We start from the raw sequence: 22,063 nt of genomic DNA, 5'->3' as shown, positions 1-22,063 counted from the left end.
GGGTTTTCCCGCCTAATTTCCCCGCCTGATGCTTCCGCCTGAATCCCCCCCACCACGCTTGGTGTGAAGGGGAGGGGTGGGGCAGCTCGCTCCCGATTGGTGGATGCACGGCGTGAGGTGATCGGAGTGGGGGCACGCCCCCTTCGAGAGCTTTCTGGAAACGCCTCGAAGAGAGGTGGAGCCGAGAACGGGGCGGAGCAAAGGGCGGAGCCCCGCTCCAAAAAGGGCGGACACGCGTAGGGTGCGTTATCCTTATCCTTATCCTTCCTCGTGGATCTCACTCCCTCTTCTCTCGTCCTGGTCCTGGCTTCGCGTTTCTTCTTCCTCGCTGGCTCTTCCTCTTCCTCTTCCTCTGCGCTCGTCTGCTCTGGCAGCTGTGGAGGCTGACTCTTGGCTCGTTCTGGTCCTGTGCTCGCGGTTTGGCGGGTGGCCTGTCTACGGAGGCACGGACGGGAGACGCGGCAACGCCGGTGGTGTGGCGGACCAGCGCGTTTGGGCGAGGAGTGCCGGAGAGAGCTCGCAGACCGCGAGAGGAGTCGGGGCCAGGCGTGACTATGCCGACGGTCGTGGGAGGAGAACAAAGTCACCATTTTCTTTCACATTTCCGTTTTTTTCACTTTTTTCACATTTTCACACACCAAATGGTGACATGCGAAGTCACCATTTTCTTTTCGGGGTTTTGTATGGATCTTGTGGCGCCGTGTCTTGTAAAGTAGAAACTGCTTAAGTGACTGTACATTTATTAATTATATTCGGTCGTAGTGCTTTTCCTTGCTTTTGTTTGCCTGCTTTTGTTTCTATTTGCCTGTTGTTCCTATTTGCCTGCTTTCGTGTTGTATAATAAATGTTCTTGCTTGTTGAACTGTTTCCCATTTCGTTGCGTCCTTTCCTTTGTTTGAAAGTTCCATCTTGCATCACGTAAGGGATTGGTAGTGGGTGTAGACACCCTATAAATAATCTGAACCGTCAGCTCAGGTATGGGAGCATGTGCCAGAACAGCGCGTCGCTGCGTCCACTTTCCGCCGGTACTCCAGGGGCCTCCGTCTGGCCATCCCCCAGGCAAATGCCAGGCCCATCCCCATCTCCTTGAGATGATGGTCAACCTGCTGCAACCACGAGGCACGTGGTCGGCCCACTGGCCTCCTCCACTCACGAGACTCCCCCGCTGAGAGAATCTGGTGAGCAGGATCAGCGTCAGGAAAACGAGCCACATGTCCATACAGCCGCAACTGATGCTCACGGACTATGCAGGTAACAAATCTCATCCTAGTCTCTCTCAGCAACCGCACTCCCACGGAGTGGGTTTTCAGATTTTTTTTGCGTTTTTGTGTTTTGCGGAATGAAGGGTTTTACGGTGGCTGGAGTGCAAATTCTGCCACCAACCTCCTGATAAAAAAGTAACCCAACTGCAGGAGGACGTCCGCAGACACAGTTGGGCACTAGATATGGATGGCCGTTAGCTCACAAGGAGCTCCTCCGCCCTCCGAGGTCGACGATAACTCCGCTCGGTTATCCCTGCAGCACGGAACGAGCCGCTTAAGCGGTTCATGTCCGGAGTCGACCTGCGGCGTGGTACAACTCCTCGGTACGCTACCCGCGTAGGTACTTAGGGTGAATCGCCGAATGTCGATATATCTATTTCGCACGGGTAGAATGCGGACTGGGTTGTGGTGAGGTTAAACCCCTACCCGTGACTAGCTCCTTGGCGGTAGTTCCAAGAGGGTCACGACTGAATTGTCCGTTCCGGTGGGCGACGCGTCGCGATTTGAGTTACGTGGCCGATCGCACGCCGGGCGGGCCAGAATTACTAACATTGGTGTACAGGAGTGTGGGATTCAAATCCACCTCGGTCTCTAACTAAATTTACGGAACCGGATCAAGGGTGAGTGGAGCGACCCTCCGTGTTCCATTAAATTACGAGCAATTTAAATTTAATCCCTTACGAGAAATAAGATGGCATTTCAAAGCGTTGAAATGCCGGGGGTAGAAATGAATATGTGTTTGAATATAGAATCCATGGCCCGGGACGGTACTTGTAATTTTAATCCGGGGGGGGGCTCAACCCCAGAAACTGAGCACGGACTTTTCCGGCAAACGGAGACGCAAGATGGCGGCGCGGCCGCACTTCAGCGCGGCACGAGGTGTGAGAGGGCCGCTATTAATGGCGCCACGAACGGCACGACACGAGGAGAGCGCTCCCAACAACTGTTTCAAACCACGGGGTCAAACCATGGCAGGCGTGGCAGGAGGCCGGAGCATGCATTGACGGGCTTCAGAGACAAGTGTCGAAGTCCTTGCAACGGTGGAGGAATGGTGACAATTGTATAGGGGAATTACACTCGTTTTCCTTTGAGTTGGACGAGGCACGGCGGCGCGTAGACAGGGTTCATGAGGATTACGTGCGTACGGAGTCACAACAAATGGCCGATGCACAGGAACTAAAGCGAGAGGTAGAAGAAGGCATTCGGAAAAGGAAAATCTTGGAGGAGAAGGTAAAAAGAGGACAGGAATATCAGGAACAATTGAGAAAAAAAAGCAAGCTTGGAGTATGATGAGATGAGCAGGAAAAGTGATAAGATGTGCAAGGAAAGGGATGAAGAGAGGGAGGAAAAATGGAAAAAAGCTTATGAGATACTGGAACACGAAACCAAAGAGACAAAATTACAAAACGAGCTCAGGACGTTAAAAGAGGAAAGAACGAGAACAGAGAATGAAACGTTGAGGAACCACATTGTACAGATCAAACAGAGGCCAAAGCAAGGTCGGAGTGTGCGGAGATGAGAAAGGAATTAGAAAAGAAAGCTTCTGAGTTACAGAAACACCAAAACAAAGAGATGGAATTACAAAATGAGCTGAGGATGTTGAGAGAGGAAAGAACGAAAACGGAGAATGAAATGTTAAGGAAGCACACTGTACAGATCGAACAGCTGGAAGCCAAGGCCGGATTGCAGAATGAGGAACAAGGAAGACAGTGGAACAGAAAACACAAAGAACAAGGAATGAGACAGGAGAAAAATCAGTCAATTGAGGGAAGGAACGAGAAAGACAGTGGGATAGAAGACAAAAAGAACATGAATTTGAGGTTGACCAATTGAAAGAAGGCGAGGCTGGAGTACGAGAAGATAGAGAAAGAACAACGAACGAAACAGCAAAAGGAGCTCGACCAATTGAAGGAAACTTTGAGATTGAACCATGAGGAACAAGAGAGACAGTGGAATAGAAAACTGAAAGAGTATGAATTTGAAAATGAACGACAAAAGGAAAAAAAAAATAGGTTGGAGTCCGAGGAGCAAGGAATGAAGCAGGAAGGACAAATCAGTCAATGGAAGGAGACAACGAGATTGGAGAGGGAAGAAGGAGACGAACAGTGGGAGAGAAAACAAAAACTATACGAGTTTGAAATTAACCAGCTCGAGGGGAGAGCAAAATTTGAGTCCACGGAGATCGAAAAACTCCGGAAAGAGAACGAACAGCTCAAAAAGCTCCGAGAGGAAGAACGACTCAAATGGGAAGGAAATTGGAACCAGGAAGAAACAGAAATAAGGAACAAGGAGAGAAAATGTATAGAGACGCGGGAGATAAAAAGAATAGAGGAGAGACTGCACGATGAAGACGAGGTTAAGGACGAGCACACACAAACGGAGGTAGTGAAGGATGATGGGGGCGAGCTGGCGGAATGTGTCGTGACCCGGTGTGAGCAGCTGGATGGCCTCCACCAGGAACGAAGGGAGGGAGTATGCTCCCTTGAAGCTGATATCGACCAGGTGAGTTCGGTCATGCCAACCGGAGTTGAGGGGGCGAGTGCTGCAAACGGGTGCACGGAGAGCTTGGGGGGTATGGAGGCCCCGGGAGCCCTCGGCAGCCCTCGAGGTGACACGATTCCCCAGTGTGATTGTCCCGGTGTGTGTGGTGAAACGTGTGAGAGCGCCCCGTGTGTGAGTGGTGTGGTCACGAGTGTGCCGGAGTGCGTTCCTTCCCCAGCGCACCATGTGTGAAAGAGACCCCGTGTCTGAGTGAAAGGCCGGGTGTGAGTGAAACACAGAATGTGAGTGCCCCCGCGTGTGTGGGCAGTATGGTGTGTGTGAAGTGAGCGGCCGAGTGTGAGAGGAACAGCGTGTGTGAGGTCGCTGTATGTAAGGGAGATGACGGCGGGCATGAGTGAACATGCAGCCATGGCTCCCGGCGTGAGTGTAATGGAAAGATATGTGAGTGTCGTGACACGCAGGTGTGCGTGGGTTGAATGGAGCTTTAGTGCGACGGAGATGACGGCGACAGATGGACAAAGGCCGAGTCACGGCCGTAGCTGTATTGGGGACCGCGCCGGGTTTGCACAGCAGCGAGCGCCAGTTTCGTGCCGTGCTTCACACGAGGCCGCCACGTGCACGCTTGCGGGAGTGAAACCCGGTCCGGAAACGCCAGCGGTGGATGTTGCCGATCCCGCAGACTGACAAAGGTTAGGCTAGATTACGGATTTGGACCGGATGGGTTCTCCACGCGAGCGTGTGTGTGAAGCTCCGACGGGCACAGCACATGTGTTCGTGTGGGGAACCCCTTGAAACGTGAGGCTTGCTTTTGAATGCGCAGGGTGACGTCATGGCTGCACATGTGGTTGGAATCTGGCAGGAGGGTGAATCCCTGCCTGATGGTGCCGTCCGAGAAGGGAAGAGGTGCGCCAAGCGCGAACAGCTCCCATGATGTCATGGGCAAGGTGCGCAGGTTGCGAGTTGCCGCGCTGGTGCACGCGCATTAAAAAAAAAGCAAAAGCAAGCCTCGCTTCTGGTGAACAGGATTCCCTGCCAAGGGGTGGAAGACCCCCTTGCCTGGGCACAGGATGGAACTAGTTAGGGGAAAGGGTTAGCTTAGTTAGACCGGCTTAATGGGGCAGGGGTAAGTCCTCATGGGGCCCGTGAATGGATTAGTTAGAGGGATTTAGGTGAGATGTAGGTTGGAAAAATGGGACACATTTGAGGACAGTGACAGACTTTGGATGGGTAGTGGGGACGTCACTTAGCTACGTAGGTTAAAAGGAGCGTGCTGTAGTGTAAGGGACAACGTGGGAGCACGAGGTAGTTAGGGGATGTAGTGAGCAGAATGGCAGAATTCAGCGGTGTGTGTTGAAGAGTTGTGAGGTAGAGACATATTGAGTGAGTGAGGCCAGCGGGTCTGAGTGTCTGGAGTGAATGGGGAATGCATGGTGCGATGAGTGATTGAGGGGGGGGAGTGACTCCTGCCCAAGGGACCCCAGGGTCAGTGTAGTGTGAGTTAGGGGGTTAGTTAAATTTACAAAATGGAAGTCGTTTTGCTGTTGGTGGGAATGTAGGCTCGATACCCATTTGAAGGGGTGCAGGAGCCCTGTTGTCGGGCTGGGAGCATGGCTGCGTAAGGTGGGTATCCCGGGCACCAGGCTCGTCGGCCGCGTTAGGCCAAGGGCCCATGGGAGCCGGGTTAGCATAGTGGGCACGGGTGCGTCCGCATGATGCGGGGGCCCGGGGCGCCATTGGCCGCGTGGGCAGTGTCGTGGGCAGGGGTGACCCTCGGAAAGGGGCCCGGGCGCCAGCCTGCCACGTGAGCGTTTCAGGGGAGTCGCCAGGGAGGGCACTCCCCGGTATTTCGGGAGCTGGTAGGCTCGGAGGCAGTGTAGTGCCTGGGGGTGCCATCGTTGGGGAATCAGCAGAGGCTAGTTCCTGCCAAGGGAGCCACGTGTCCCAGCCGTGAGACCGTGTGAGGGCACGGGCGGGAAACTTGAGGGCATGGCCCAAAATTTGCAAGGACACCAACACAGGTGATGGGAATCATGGTTGTTAGAACCAGTAGATTAAGCGAGAGGCACTTGTTGAAAGCCCCAGGGTAGTTTAAAGGTTAATGGATAGGGTAGATTAGGAAGTGTACCCCTCCGCACCATCCATCCCTTCACTCTCGTTGTGGGCCGCTGGACCCACTTTGGGTAAAGATCGCTGAAGTCTGAGGAGGCCATCCTGAGGCTTGAGTTGGGCCTCGACACAGGATGCGAGCTCTCCCTCATTCCCCTCCAGGAAGGGAACGTAGGGGTTGGGAATGGGCTAGGACAGGATAGGTTAGCCGAACAATCACAGTAAATGGGGTTAGGGGACGATTTCCAGTGGGGAAGTAAAAAAAAAAAAAAGTTGGGGCTAAATTGATTTTTGCAAATTAAGGGGGTGGGTATGGACAAAGACAGGCAAAGGCGATAGGTTGGGAGGGAGACAGTCAGGTAGGTCCGAGCCCGCCTTCTGAGTGGCCAGCACCACTGCACTCCCTCCGCCAGCCTCCATCTCAAGGCAAGGTGCCGGCAACTTCATCTGTTGGCTGTTTGCTCAAGGCCTGTCCCGGCCACGTCATCGGCTGGCTGTTTGCTGCAAGGCCGGTGCCGGTCGGATCGTCTGTCGGCTGTGTTTGCTGCAAGGCCTGTGCCAGCCATTTCATCTGCTGGCTGTGTTTGCGACAGCGGCCTTGTCATGCCATGCCTTGCCTGTCCACCTTTGCCATCCATGCCTACTGCCCTCGTCGTCTTTTGCCCCCGTTCTGTTTTGCATTCCCCCCCCCTTTGGTTCAATGCCATGTGCGCCAAGATCCTCGCACAAATTTGCAGGGACTGCTCTGATGGCAGCTGCAACACGGGACCGCACCAGCAGCCCATGCGCCGTGTTTTGTTTCCATCCATCCATCCACCGTTCATCGCATTGTGTTGTTTGAGTCAACACCGTCCGCGTGCCGCAGGGACTGCCCGGTGGGCGGCCGCACCAGGAGACTGCATTCGCGCAGCTCGTGCTCCGTTGTGTTCGCTGCGTCCATTTCCGAGGGGGAGGCCTTGGACTGCGAGTGAGCAGCCGGCCACGTTCCCTGTCACCTGCATTATTGCATGAGCCAGAGACTGCGTGCGAGCAGCCTGGCTTCCTGCTAACTTCTTTTCTCTTTGCAGAGTCCATTGATCCTGGGCCATGGTTTAGTGTAAGATTTGTAAGGTTAAGTTGTGAAGTTGTGTATTGTATATGAGTGCGCCCCTGGCAGGTAAGTCTTAGCGCCGGCAATTTATTTAAGTCGTCCATATCAGTGGGTTTGTTTAGTTAGTTACTCAGCCCGTAGGTTATTTATTTTGGGGACACGAATACACTGAATGTCGCACTCAAGGATCCGAAGGTAAATCGTACAAGGGGAAAACTTACACATGATGGCACACGAAAATTCGACGACTCGGGACGAGTCTGGAAAAAGGGGAGGGGGTAGTGTTACGGCTGGAAATTCACAATATACCATAAAGGACCTTAGATCAGTTATGACGATAAGTAATTGTGTAGTTAGATTTCCCCACCGTTGTTTAAAGGGAATTTCCCTGTTCACCGGGCTGCGATCCTTTGAGATAGCCGTTTTTCTGTTCTATCGTTATTTTGGATCAAACCTACAACAGCACCACTTTCGCCACTTCCCGCACTCCGAATGCTGTTCTCCACGGACTAGTCTAGAAGCCAAAATCTGTAGCTAGCCTAGAAAATAGGTTCGCTGCTGATTTCATGTTAGAATGGTGCAACTGGTGTTTTTGAAGAGTCTTGGCATGACCAAGTCTAGTTCCACTTGTTGCCAAGTCTGCATCTGAATATTATGGCCGCCATGACAGTAATCAAAATGGCCGCCATCAGATTTCGTCTTTTTCTTACTGCAAATTGTACTCGCCAGATATTTGTCATGATTGTGAAATACTATGTAATCTGACACGAGGAACACTATTTTGTGCTTTATTTTTGTACTGGATCACAACTTTTCACATAATTGATAACTCAAAGACGAAATTGAAAATGCACATATGAGCAACAAATGTGAAAAAGAAAATGTTTAGCACTATTGATGGAGATGGGTTTACAGTCAGTCAAAGGTTATTTCAACAGCTGTCAGATTCTTTCTAACACAAAATTACGTTGCTTTGCAGAAGAGAAAAGTGTTGTGAGAACACCCAAGTACAATTTTCAGAGCTATTGATCGGCTTGTACACTGAACGGGTTCCTACAAAGGGCTTTGCATCCACATGCTTTCGTGCAAGGCAGTCCATTCCGTGTACATTTGCACCGTCGAGTTGAGCATGACCCACGGCATTTGCATGTCGTCAGTTCTACACAGTAAGCAGTAATAGGCTGTGCAGTCATGAGTCGCGGCTGAAATGTCTCGTTGCCATCTTTGACGACCTGTTCCCACCCACAGTTCTCAGGTGCAGGTAGATGTGGTTCAGATTCCAAGGCTCTTCTCCACACAAAAGTCTGGTAGTGCGCTCGCTTGATGTGTAGAAACTTTCTTTCTTTCTGGAAACTTTCTGGAAACTCATCGAAGAGAGGTGGAGCTGAGAACGGGGCGGAGCCCCACTCCATAAAGGGCAGACGCACGTAGGGTGCGTTCTTCTTCTTCTCCTTCTTCGTGGATTTCACTCCCTCTTCTCTCGTCCTGGTCCTGGCTTCGTGTTGCTTCTTCCTCTACGCTCATCTGCTCTGGCAGCTGTGGAGGCTGGGTCTTGGCTCGTTCTGGTCCTGTTCTCGCGGTTTGGCGGGTGGCCTGTCCACGGAGGCATGGGCGGGAGACGCGACAGCGCCGGTGGTGTGGCGGACCTGCGCATTTGGGCGAGGATTGCCGGAGAGAGCTCGCAGACCGCGAGAGGAGTCGGGGCCAGGTGCAACCACGCCGATGGTCGTGGGAGGAGGGCTCGACGGCCCAAAGGGAAGTCACCATTTTCTTCTCGGGGTTGTGTATGGATCTTGTGGCGCCGTGTCTTGTAAAGTAGAAACTGCTTAAGTGACTGTACATTTATAAATTATATTCGGTCGTAGTGCTTTCCCTTGCTTTTGTTTGCCTGCTTTTGTTCCTATTTGCCTGCTTACGTGTTGTATAATAAATATCCTTGCTTGTTGAACTCTTTCCCGTTTTGTTGCGTCCTTTCCTTTGTTTGAAAGGTCCATCTTCCATCACGTAAGGGATTGGTAGTGAGTGTAGACACCCAAGAAACAATCTGAACCATCGAGGTCGACGATAACTCCGCTCAGTTATCCCTGCAGCACGGAACGAGCCGCTTAAGTGGTTCATGTCCGGAGTCGACCTGGGGCGTGGTACAACTCCTCGGTATGCTACCCGCACGGGTACTTAGGTATATCGACATTCGGCGATTCACCCTATTTCGCACGGGTAGAATGCGGACTGGGTTGTGGTGAGGTTAAACCGCCACCCGTGGCTTGCTCCTTGGCGGTAGTTCCAAGAGGGTCACGACTGAATTGTCCGTTCCGGTGGGCGACGCGTCCCGATTTAAGTTACGTGGCCGATCGCACGCCGGGCGGGCCAGAATTCTAACAATATATTATATACAAACATACTGTATATTGTAATCAAACAATCCCATTTATAATGTATTTACCTTTCCTTACATGGCACTCCTCTCAATGCCAGTATTAGGTTTTAATGGAGGGATAACTCAATGGATTACTTCTCTCCTCATGGGCTGGTGCCACAGCATTACATCTCTCCATGTCCTAGATTATGTGGAGTCTCCATCTCTCAGAAATATTGGTATCTCCTGTGATGAGGCCAAAGCGCAAGGTCTGTTTGTCTCACATCGCAGACAGGTTCTGGCTCTTCTGTTATTTACCACTTATTATAAGGTCTTACTCTCTCTGAACTCTCAGCCCTCCTCCCCTCCCCAGCTCCTCCCAGACACACCCATTCTTATAGTAGCCCCTTCCAGGATAAATTCCAAAAATCCCAGTTTATCAAACACCTCCACACTTTTGTTCCTGTTTTCTAACATTTGTCTGTCTTCATTCCTAATATAAAGATGCTCATTCACACTTTCACTGTCAGAGCTTAAATAAAGCAAATAGTGCATCACCATCTCTTTTAATCCCTCATGCCAGTCCGCTATCTTTTTCTATTTCCTGTAACCCTCTCGAACCCATCGCTCTTGGTTGTGTTCCTGTTTCCTTTCCTCCTACACCCTGGTTTTTCTTCTCTTCCTGTTCGTTAATTTCCTTGCTTATTGTGTCTTCCTCTTGCCCCACTGCCCTGCCATTAGATACTGTAGTTCACTTTCTCCCCTCTGTCAACTCGCTCTTCTAGGAGCTTCATTCTGGTATTCACAAAACACCTGCCCTTTCTCTCTTCCTATTCTCTCGATTTCCACTCTGACTGGGGATAATAACTTTGGATTTAAGAATCCTTCTTAAAATATCGTCTTTGCTGTTTTACACTCTCATTGAGTGTACGGCTTCACAGGTGCTGTGGATCTGGAGTTTTAAAATTATTTTTGTATGTAATGTCGAGTCTCATATGAGAGCTAAAAATGAGTTATTCAGGGACATAAAAAAACACTTTGGAGTAAATTTTTGGGCATTTTGTGATGTTTAATTCTCAGTCTAGTGAATGATTGATCACGTAAATTAATGTGCTGACAGGCGTAGCACATACAGGGCTGGTTCCAATCATGGAAGTTCTTAAAAGGTCCATCTGACCTCTACTGATGTGTTATTCTTTTTATTTTCTTTCTCCCATTTCACGCGTTCTTCTTCGGCATTTAATTACCAGTGTGGATGTGACTTTTACTCGTATTGTGTCTGCAATTTGTAAATTAAGGAATATATTTCAGAGATGGGCCTAATTAACAAACGATCCAAACAGATTTGTCACATTTTGCTCTGTGGCTCGAGCTCCGGTATTATGTGACAAATTTCTCAAAGCATTAACATCCTTTTCTTCATCAGCTGAATCCGACATATTGCATTCAAATATTTTGTTTACAAGTAGACAGAGGTACTGAATTTTGTGAACACAGAAAACACCACGGGAAAGCTCTACCCTATTAGCATCCCATCGTGTTCTCTGATAGCATCTGTAATTTCTCTGCTCACAAATTTAGAGCCTGCATTGAGTTCAGTTCCTTCTTACATTTAATCAGAACTACACTCTGAATAGACGTTTTGTTCTTCTCCTTCTTCTTCCTCTTCACTGAACCCTAGCCCCCAATCTGTCTCCACTCCCCTCCCAGCTCAACCCCAGAACCAAACTGGAATACCTGGGAATGTTGTGTCAGAGCCAACAGAGCACAACCCAACACTGGAAGCTTCACCTGATCAGAGTGAAGAATGGTAACATTACACCTGATACCACATCTACAAATATTCGTTATGTAGTGTTGGTGGCAGTAACACCTTAGAAAATGGATAAATGAACAATTGATAACTGAATATTCCCGGAATGTCCCCATTGTCTTGGTAATGAATTCACCATCTGAAACAAGTTAAAGGGCAAACATTTCAACGCATATTACCCTTCGGTTTGTTTGAACCATTTTCGCAAATCCCTGGGAAATAATGAAAACATTCTCGTAAAGAATTTTTTTTTCATCATTCCTGTTGCAGGTCTGTTTGCCAAGATGAGTTAAGTTATGTGCCTTGAGATTAAAGACCACTGTAGGAAGGGGGAACTCGTGTTCAGACGAATGGACTCTCTGGACATAAAAGTAGATGGACGAGTGTAAAAGTGAACATGATCTCTGGAACAAGGTCTCGATGGAATTCCACCGGTCTGCTATAATCAGTACACATGGTTCACTTTATATACCTGAATCGATGGTCTCAGGTTTACCTGTCCTGAGCAAACCACCATGTCTCTAGTGTTCATGTAGCCGCACAACACAGGTTCACAGCCATAATTCAGAAAGTGAAAAACAAAGCCTTTAAATTTGTACAGAGGAGTCTTTTGGACAAGTAATTGCTTATGACAATCCAAGGATATAGAAAGGACACACTGCGCCCACTTTTTGGCCTTTGCAGGCACAGTAATGGTTTTTAAAAACCCGAATTATTTCCCCTGACAAATCATAGCCAGTCCAGACTCACTTATAGACGCGAGTTTCTGCATTCAAACGTGCACACTCTTTAGCCACTCATGACCCCTCGGTGTATATAAGCTTGTGTTGTTCGCAACAGTGGGCAATGGATAAATTAAAGGTTAGCTTGGCCTTTTGCGGCTCACAGTCCGATTTGTGCAATTTTTGAAAAGGTCATTAGGAGTCGTCCCGTTGTGCTTGTTGGTGTCCGAGGGTCAATGCAAGGCAGTGAGGATTACAGCACTGGATCTAGTTCGTTACCCAGCTGTGCGTAAAATATAACAGAGTGCAACCCTGAGAGTGCCCCGAGGCTTCAACAGAAACAACCGAAACAAGTCTCTACCTTACAAACCACCTATTTGTCTCGTTGATGGCTTTGGTGCATTAACGCCTTTTTTTCTGAGAATGCACTCTGCTCTTCATCTGATTAATTGATTGCTGACATGCACATGCTCACTACGACCTTTTCCACCTATAACACGAGTTTTTGTATCTGGGAAATTCGGAACCGTCTGACAAGAAGGGCAAAGTGAAGTCGCAAAACTGCTTTTCATTGTGGGATAAACGGAGGGGGTGGGGGGCATGAGCTTTGGGGGGTTCATTTCAACTGTGGATGTGCTGCACAACACTATTTGTATGCAGAGTAGTGTAAAACATGACATAGAATCAACACCATGATATTTTCTCCCTGCATCACCTCCAATATGCGTGGTGTTGGCTTGATGGTTCGGGTGATGTGCTTAGGATCCTAGAATCCTGAGTTCACTTCCCACTCAGCTGTTGAATTAACACCACGTGGGGTTGACTCTGCCTTCATCCTTCTGAGGTCGGCAAAATGAGTGCCAGCTTGCTGGTATCCTGTGTCGGAGTGGTGACCCGTCCAGTATTGTGTCTAATAGCCAAAGAGGCTGGTATCCTGTGTCGGAGTGGCGACCTGTCCATGATTGTGTCTGATAGCCAAAGAGGCTGGTATCCTGTGTCGGAGCGGTGACCTGTCCAGGATTGTGTCTAATAGCCAAAGTGGCTGGTATCCTGTGTCGGAGTGGTGACCTAACCAGGATTGTGTCTAATAGCCAAAGAGGCTGGTATCCTGTGTCGGAGTGGTGACCTGTCCAGGATTGGGTCTAATAGCCAAAGAGGCTGGTATCCTGTGTCTAAAAGCCAAAGAGGCTGGTATCCTGTGTCAGAGTGGCAACCTGTCCATGATTGTGTCCAATAGCCAGCTTGCTGGTATCCTGTATCGGAGTGGCGACCCGTCCAGGATTGTGTCTCGTAACCAAAGAGGCTGGTATCCTGTGTTGGAGTGGCGACCTGTCCAGGATTGTGTCTAATAGCCAGCTTGCTGGTATCCTGTGTCAGAGTGGTGAAATGTCCAGGATTGTGTCTCATAGCCAAAGAGGCTGGTATCCTGTGTCGGAGTGGCGTCCTGTCCAGTATTGTGTCTAATAGCCAAAGAGGCTGGTATCCTGTGTTGGAGTGGCGACCTGTCCAGGATTGTGTCTAATAGCCAAAGAGACTGGTATCCTGTGTCGGAGTGGCGACCCATCCAGGATTGTGTCTAATAGCCAAAGAGGCTGGTATCCTGTGTTGGAGTGGCGACCTGTCCAGGATTGTGTCTAATAGCCAAAGAGGATGGTATCCTGTGTTGGAGTGGCGACCTGTCCAGGATTGTGTCTAATAGCCAGCTTGCTGGTATCCTGTGTCAGAGTGGTGAAATGTCCAGGATTGTGTCTCATAGCCAAAGAGGCTGGTATCCTGTGTCGGAGTGGCGTCCTGTCCAGTATTGTGTCTAATAGCCAAAGAGGCTGGTATCCTGTGTTGGAGTGGCGACCTGTCCAGGATTGTGTCTAATAGCCAAAGAGACTGGTATCCTGTGTCGGAGTGGCGACCCATCCAGGATTGTGTCTAATAGCCAAAGAGGCTGGTATCCTGTGTTGGAGTGGCGACCTGTCCAGGATTGTGTCTAATAGCCAAAGAGGATGGTATCCTGTGTTGGAGTGGCGACCTGTCCAGGATTGTGTCTAATAGCCAGCTTGCTGGTATCCTGTGTCAGAGTGGTGAAATGTCCAGGATTGTGTCTCATAGCCAAAGAGGCTGGTATCCTGTGTCGGAGTGGCGTCCTGTCCAGTATTGTGTCTAATAGCCAAAGAGGCTGGTATCCTGTGTTGGAGTGGCGACCTGTCCAGGATTGTGTCTAATAGCCAAAGAGACTGGTATCCTGTGTCGGAGTGGCGACCCATCCAGGATTGTGTCTAATAGCCAAAGAGGCTGGTATCCTGTGTTGGAGTGGCGACCTGTTCAGGATTGTGAATGGGGGGATTTTCAGTGATTCATTTTTTTCCCCTAAAAAGTAAACCCCCTTTTTATCCCAAGGTATATTTATTCGTCTCCCCTTTTAACCTCGGGACACTTTTTCAAATAACCAATGCAATAAGATAAAGATTTGTTCAAGTGGTAAAGTAGTAATTTAATTTGTTGAAGGTGATTCTAAAGAAATATCTGAAACATGTAAGCTGAAGTGACACTCTTTTTCAAATAACCAATGCATATTGTTTCGCTCACTCATTGAACCTATAAATATTTGTTCATTCTCAAATTCCTTCAATAGTTTAATTTTCTTTGCACAATAATCCCCATCTAAATTATTTAAAAACAAAACATTTGAATCTTTATATTTTTTAAGATACCACTTTTGTGCCATTACGAAATGATAAACTTCTCTTAATGCTCTTGTTTGACCACCTCCTGAGCCACATATCATTTTGAGATTATAGTAAATTGTTTTTTCATTGTTCAATTGATAACCATCAAAGTTTTCAGTCCATTCAAGGATATTAATTTTTTTCTTTCCATCCTCTAACTGACGAGTTTTTTTAATTGATTCGCTTATTTGTTTTATTTACCTTTGTTTTAGTTATTTTTTCAATAAGACTTATTTGATATTTTTTCCATTTATATACCAAGACTGAGATTTTCTCCACTCTTTAGTTTGATTAATACTTGGTTTGACCATTTATATATTGTGAAAAAACGTGGCGGTAGCCCTTAAAAAACCATAACCCATCTTCCCATCGTTAAAACACAATCTATTCTATACACCCTATCATACAATATCCATATGGAACACAATCTATTCCATTATCTAAAATAAATCTCTTATCAAAGGCTCCTAATGCCTTTTTATTTCCTTCTTCACTATATATGTTATGTTTATAACTTCTTATTGTATTCATTTTCCTATATTCTTCTTTATTATTCATCAAACAATTATATTAATTTCTAAAAGTTATTGATTTCTTTATTACATATTTCTTTATTCCCTTTAACCTCTTATCAATCTGATCACCATACTTATAAGCATATGCCTTTGCTCTCAATCGAATAAACTCACTCATTACTTTTCCACCCAACTCATCCTTAAACTTACCAATAACCTTTTCATTCTTTTTTGAAAAATAACTCGCTCTTCTTACTAAATTACTTGTATCATATACTCCAATATTTTTCTTCATATCTTTATAAACATCATCAGTTTTTATATCTAGGATAAAACTATCAGTGTCCATATACAACAATGAAACATTTTCATCATACTCTTTCTTTCAGCCATTATACAAATAATCATACATCAATATCTTTGATAAATCAAGAACTGCTGTTCCAATATAAATTGGTTTATCCATGACAATACTTTCCTTTTCCATATGAATAGCAGAAAAGTTCTCTGAAAAAACCTCTTCTCTCTTAAAACTTGGTTTATTTTTCAATCTGGAAGCTTCTTTCCAAGATGTTGCAAATCTAATGTTTTGCCTGTTTCTAACATTCTCCATTGTATTTCCAAAGACAGCATTATTCATCAATTTATAAAATTCCCCTTCAAATTTTACTTTTGTATTTGTTCTCATATCTGTATTGAATTTAATATACTTTTTCATCCAAGGACTTTGTTTAAATTTTAAAACTCTATGAATTTTAGCAACTCTCAATCCTTCTCTCAAAAACTGTTTTTAGCTTCTCTGATGCAAAACATATCCCTCTTTATCATAGAATGTTGTTAATAACTTTTCTGTTGATTTGCCTTCAATATTAAAACTTTTATGATAATCACTTAACCATTCTTTCTTTGGGGTTTCTTTCTCACATGCAAAAGGAAGGTCTTTATGCTTATTATGAAGATCACTCAGGTACCTCAAATCAACTTCAAAATAATAACCTTCTTCTTCCTCATTCAATTCCTCTTGAGAAGAAATAACAATATTCATCAAAACCTTTTCATAATCCTTTTCTTCCACACACTCCAATTTACCATAAGGCAGAGATTGAGACATTGCCCATCCATACAAATTATTAGCATCAAATAATTACTATCTTTTTCACTATCATAATTTGGAAGATATTTATTATTTGCTTTAGCATATCTTTTTGAACATACTTGTGATATTCCACCTCTCTTAGACTTCTCAATCATCGAAAGCATATCAACATCACTGATTAAATCTATATCTTGTTTCATCATTTTCAAAATTGCACTCCAAGCTAAACCAGGAGTTGTGAAATAGTGGGCAGGATCTAATCCATAACAATTTTTATTATGACAGAGTGATCTAAAAGCTTCAAACACATCAGCCAACAATAAAACATCTGTTTTTAGGTACAAATCATGATATTCTCCAAGGTTCTTTATCTTAAATATTTTCCAAATTTCTTGTGCGTGTTTATATTCCTTATCACTTATCTCTTCTTCATAAAGGTTATGAAAGAAACTTTCTTTTGAAGGAAGTCATGTTTCTTTAAATCTCATAAATGAATCCATATAATCATAAGGATAAATTCCCTCACTTGTAAGAATTTTTTCTTCACTTTGAATTTCATTCCTTGTTTGAATTTCCTCTCGAGTTAGAATTCCCTCTTTAATCAGAATTTCATCTTTAATCAGAATTTCCTCTTTAGTTAGAATTTCATTCATTGTTTCAATTTTCTTTATAATTAGAATTTCATCTTCAGTAAGAATTTCTTCATTAATTTCCTCATTAATTAGAATTTCCTCTTGACTTTGAATTCTCTCTTTAATCTGAATTTCCTCTTAAGTTAGAATTTCCTCTTTTGGAAAGAATGAATTAAAATTTGGAAAAGAGCCTGTGGAGCTTAGATTTGATGCTCGGTAGGCTAGTGGTGTTCCCATAAACTTGTAAGAATCTCGAAACCTAATACGAGTTAATTGTTTTGTGAATATCATTTTTGTAAATGAAATATACTTTTGACTTGTCTTTGTTATGGCAGAAATATTCCCTGGTGTTTTTGAAAGTTCATTTATAAATATATGTGTATCATAGTTGGCGCTGTTGTGAAGAAAGACTGGAATAAAAGAAGGAAATTTATAATTAAGATCACAACAGGAATGAGCGGGACCTCTATATTTACCAGTAAGATGACAATGATCCCTAACTTTAGACTCCTCAATTTCCTCCTCAGAAATATGACAGATATTGTTCTTTCTAAATTCTAATTTTTCTTCTTCGGTTAATTTCATCGTTTCATTTGTTTCTTTCATTAATTTAGTTAGTCTTATACAATCCTTTTCTAGTCGTTTTACAAACTCTTGTGAAGCTTTTTTCCACAATAATGTTCAAGTTTATTATACTTTTCTCCAACAGATGATTTGATATAATAACAGAAACCACAAGGAATATGTTTTTGATATTTATTTGTATGTGATTCTTTTGGATTAGGAGAAGCAGTATTTATCTTTTTAAGGATACATTTAAATCAGCATATTATAATCTTCAAAATAAATCTTTTTACCAGGTTTAATACCTTATTTAATATAACTGATAAAAATGACAAGTTTAGTTATAATCCCGGAAGTGGATACAAAATGATAACAGTCTCACCCGGAGCATATGAGATTTCTCAAATATCTTCCGAAATTGCTCGTCTTATGAAAGAACAGGGTGATGAACCAAAAATATTGTTTTAGACATTCAGAAACATACTTCAAAATCAACGATTAAACTTTAAAATAACTACAAGGTTGATTTCACAATTGATAATTCATTTAGAGAGTTATTGGGTTTCTCCTCAAAAAAGATTGAAACTAATGGGATGTTTTACAGTGATAATGTCATTCAAATATCCTCAGGAATAAACTCTGTATTAATTCACTGTGATTTGATTGATGGTGCTTATAATGATGGCATAAAAACAAATACAATATTTTCATTCAGTGCATACTCAACCCCAATTGGTTATAAATTCAATATGGAACCCAAAAATTTGGTATATCAATGTGTCAGGAAAAAAACAGACACAGAGTAAATTTTAGGATAACCGACCAAGATAATCGCGTGATTTCTTTTAATGGAGAAGTTATATCCATCAGAATTCACCTACGTGAAGTTTAATTTAAGTTAAATTTTGTTAAACGGCTTCCGGTTCCGGTTTTAGAGCAGCGAGAGGTCTCCTTTGGGGCTCCCTGCTGACGTTCTCAAAGCTAAGTTTCCGGTTGTTATTTGTCCCGTTTTAACTGCTTAATTTTCTCACCTACATGTTACTGTGTGTTGCTAGTTCGGTTTTGTTTCAAAAATCGTGCTATTTTCTGAGTATTTTTGTCGACGTTCTTACCTGTGCTTGAGGCCTAGGCCTAGGCCTAGGCTTGAGGCCTACCGGTTCCACTCTGTGTTCGATCGTTTTTTTTTTTAGTTTTTTTTTTGTTTGTTTTTTCTCCCCATTACCTTCAATTTATATCCTCCCCATTACCTTCAATTTTGATCCTCCTCGTCTTCTTCCTCGTTTTTTTTTTTTACACTTCCATGACCTAATCTGTTGAACTCTCTCATATATTAATATTAACAAAAAAAAATTATATGTATATATATGTATGTATATATATATATATATATATATATATATATATATATATATATATATATATATATATATATATATATATATATATACCCAACAACAACAACACGCTCATTTTCTCCCGATTCTGCTTCTTCTTCTTCCTCTTAACTTCCTCCTCGTCTACTTCCTCGATTTTTTTTTTGATTCCCATGACCTAATCTGTTGAACTCTCTCATACATTATTTTTAACTACAAAAACGATCTTATAATGCTTCATCTTCCTCTCTCACACATGTGGTACTCTTTACTGTTTCACAATGCACTACTCTTCTGCTATTTTAACAGACTGCTCTCATTTCGAACTTTCCTTCATTCATTGCCTAAAAAATCCAACTATTACAGCGCTTCTTCTCTCCATGCTCTGAATTCGCCTTCATTGCATCCATCAAGAATTGTGTTAAATCGCATCTCTGACCTAAAACTTTTAAAAACCACAGTTTGCCATGGATGCTCGCTTTCCATCAAACATTCTTTTTTTCCAACTTCAGTGCCAACTCACCCCCCTCACCCCTCACTCTCACTCTCAAAGCAACCATCCCACTCTTCTCCCTCCAAGCCTCCCTCTCACCTCTCTCAAAAATTCCCCCCTCACCTTTCTCCCACCTTTTATCCCCCTCACTCTTCCTTCTCAAAGTTGCCCCCCTCTCATCCACCAACCTGCCTCCCTCCACTGCCCTCTCACCTCCATCTCTTCACTCCACCTCCTCAAATCCTCAACTGCCTTCTTCCTTGTCTCTTGTCCCCCCTCTCCCCCAGCACCACAGAGCCTTTTCTCCTCCTCATTCGGCCCCCTCCCTCGCTGTTCTGCAATACCTCACACTCCTTCAGCAACCCTCCTTACCTGCCCCCTCGTCCCTTGTCCTACCCTCCCCTCCCCCTCCACCTCCTGCACCCAAAGCCTCCTCCCCTTCCTCTTCATTAAAAGTGTGGACCTCAAATATCCGGGGCCTTCGCTCAAACCTTTCAGATCTTTCCATACAGGTTGCCACTGACAAACCAGACATTATCTGCCTAACAGAAACTTTCCTCTCCCAAGACGTGTCTGACTCCCAAGTATCTCTCCCTGGCTACTCCCTCTTATGGTATGACAGACCTGAGCCTCGTCCTGGTGGAGGTGTTGCTCTCTTCATCAAAGACTCTATTCCTCACTCTCCATGCACTGCTCTCACTCCCCCACACCCCCAGGAATAGCTCTGGCTTCGGCTTCCCCTCCACTCCCACCTCATGTTTATATGTGTACTGTACCGTCCACCGAACAGTGATGACTCCATCTACACCTCACTATCCGAAAACATGGACCATCTTCTATCTTCTCATCCAAACTCTCTCTTCCTCTTATGTGGTGACTTCAATTGTCATCACGCCAGTTGGCTAGGTGTGGGTACCTCTCTCACCTGCCATGGCACCTCAGCAAAAGCTTTCTGCGACTCATTGGGACTGACTCAATCGGTCAACTTCCCGACCCGGATCTCAACCAATGGTACTCCATCTCTTCTGGATCTGATTTTGACAAATTTCCCTGACAATATCTGCTGCTCTTCCTTCGCTCCAATTGGTTCTTCTGACCACGTCCTTGTCAAAGTGGACATCTCTCTGGCTGTTATCAGAGAACCACCTCTCCGCCGTCGAGTCTGGCATTTCACTCAAGCCGACTGGCAGGGTCTCCGAGCAGCCATCAAACTTACAGACTGGTCTCCTATCACTACTTTCTCAAACATCAACTCATCCTGGGAATTCTTTCAAAGAAACTTGCTCTCCCTCATGCACAGATTTATCCCCTCTCGTGTTCAGTTGTCTTACCCTTCCTCCCGCCCTTGGTTTACTGAAGCATGTGGCGAGGCAGTTGTCCTGAAACAACTTGCCTTTGCCTCATGGAAAGCAAACCCAACTGAGGGCAATCTCAGTTCTTTCCACAAAGCTCGGAACAAGTGTGTATCTACCCTTAGGAGAGCCAGAAAACAACATCTTTCTCATCTCAAGTCTGAACTCTCAAACCTCTCTCCCTCCTCAAAATCCTGGTGGCGTTTAATCAAATCTGTTTCTGGTGTATGTTCCCCCTCAATCCCCTCCCTTACCTCAAATGGCCGCACTGCTGATTCCACACGTGATAAAGCTGAATGTCTAAACTCGGTGTTTGCAGCTAAATCTTGTGTCCTAAACCCATCTCTATCTCTACCCACTTTACCCAGTCGCACCCAACTGTCCCTGGACTCTGTATCCTTTTCTCCTGACAAGGTGGAGAGCTTGCTTTCAAACCTCGAGTCAGATTCTGCAACCGGTCCAGACGGCATCAGCCCACGTGTCCTCAAAGCCTGCTCTTCTGCTCTTGCTCACCCTCTCTCTGTTCTATTCACCCTCTCATTTGCCCAAGGTCATCTGCCATCTGCTTGGAAATCTGCTAACATCACTGCCCTGCATAAAAAAGGTGCAAAAACAGATCCCTATAACTACAGACCAATCAGCCTTCTCCCAATCATCAGCAAGGTGATGGAATCCATCATCGCCTCAGATATGAAATCCTTCCTCTTCTCCAATGGCTTGATTTCCAATCATCAATTTGGTTTCAGACCAGGTCACTCTACCCTGGATATGCTGCTTCTGCTCTCCCATCAATGGATGGAGGTCCTAATGCCAGACAGGAAATCTGAGCCGTATCCCTGGACATATCACGTGCTTTTGACACAGTCTGGCACCCTGCCCTACTCACCAAACTCTCTTCCCATGGTATTCAAGGCCATCTCCACTCATGGCTCGCAGACTTCCTCTCCTGTCGCAGTCAACGTGTGGCCCTAAATGGAGTTCTTTCATCCCCTCTTCCTGTGCAGGCTGGAGTTCCTCAAGGTAGCGTTCTGGGCCCTGTTCTTTTTCTGGTTTTCATCAATGATCTCTCGGACTCTCTGGAAAATCCTCTATTTCTCTTTGCCGACGACTCCACACTCTGCCGTACCATCTGTCATCCCTCAGACCGGCAAGCAGCAGCTTCTTCACTCACTGCAGATCTGGATAAAATCACAAACTGGTCCAACACGTGCAACATGTCTTTCAATCCAGACAAATCTCACACTCTCACTATGTCTCTTCGAAAGGACCGTTTACAACCCCCCCCCCCCCCATCCACTTTCTCAACAATCCTCTGGAAGAAGTCTTTTCTTTCAAGCTTCTAGGTCTCACTATCTGCCATGACCTTTCCTGGGAAAGTCACATTTCCAACCTTGCCTCAAAAGCCAGTCGCCGACTGGGAATCCTCCGTCGTGCTAAGTCCTTCCTCGGCCCACCTGAGCTCCTGAC

At 45.4% G+C, this 22,063-nt stretch overlaps 1 long non-coding RNA gene across 2 annotated transcripts in view; it reads left to right on the top strand.

The window, feature by feature from the left end:
- LOC147014498 (uncharacterized) overlaps positions 1 to 22,063 on the top strand; it is an 80,954-nt gene that overhangs the window by 11,675 nt on the left and 47,216 nt on the right. Inside the window, exons 1-2 of one of the 2 annotated variants that reach the window (XR_015050781.1) lie at positions 8,392 to 9,114; positions 11,027 to 11,126. This is a non-coding gene — a long non-coding RNA (uncharacterized LOC147014498). Of the gene's footprint in view, positions 1 to 8,391; positions 9,115 to 11,026; positions 11,127 to 22,063 lie in introns of those variants that run through there. The other variant, XR_015050782.1, reaches the window with a different exon arrangement.

This window comes from Eptatretus burgeri, chromosome 13 (assembly GCF_056783735.1).
Source record: "Eptatretus burgeri isolate ZD-2024b chromosome 13, Ebu_testis_v1, whole genome shotgun sequence".
NCBI lineage: Eukaryota > Metazoa > Chordata > Myxini > Myxiniformes > Myxinidae > Eptatretus > Eptatretus burgeri.
Note: the sequence above shows the minus strand (reverse complement) of the source record. Positions and strands in the feature narration are given on the sequence as shown.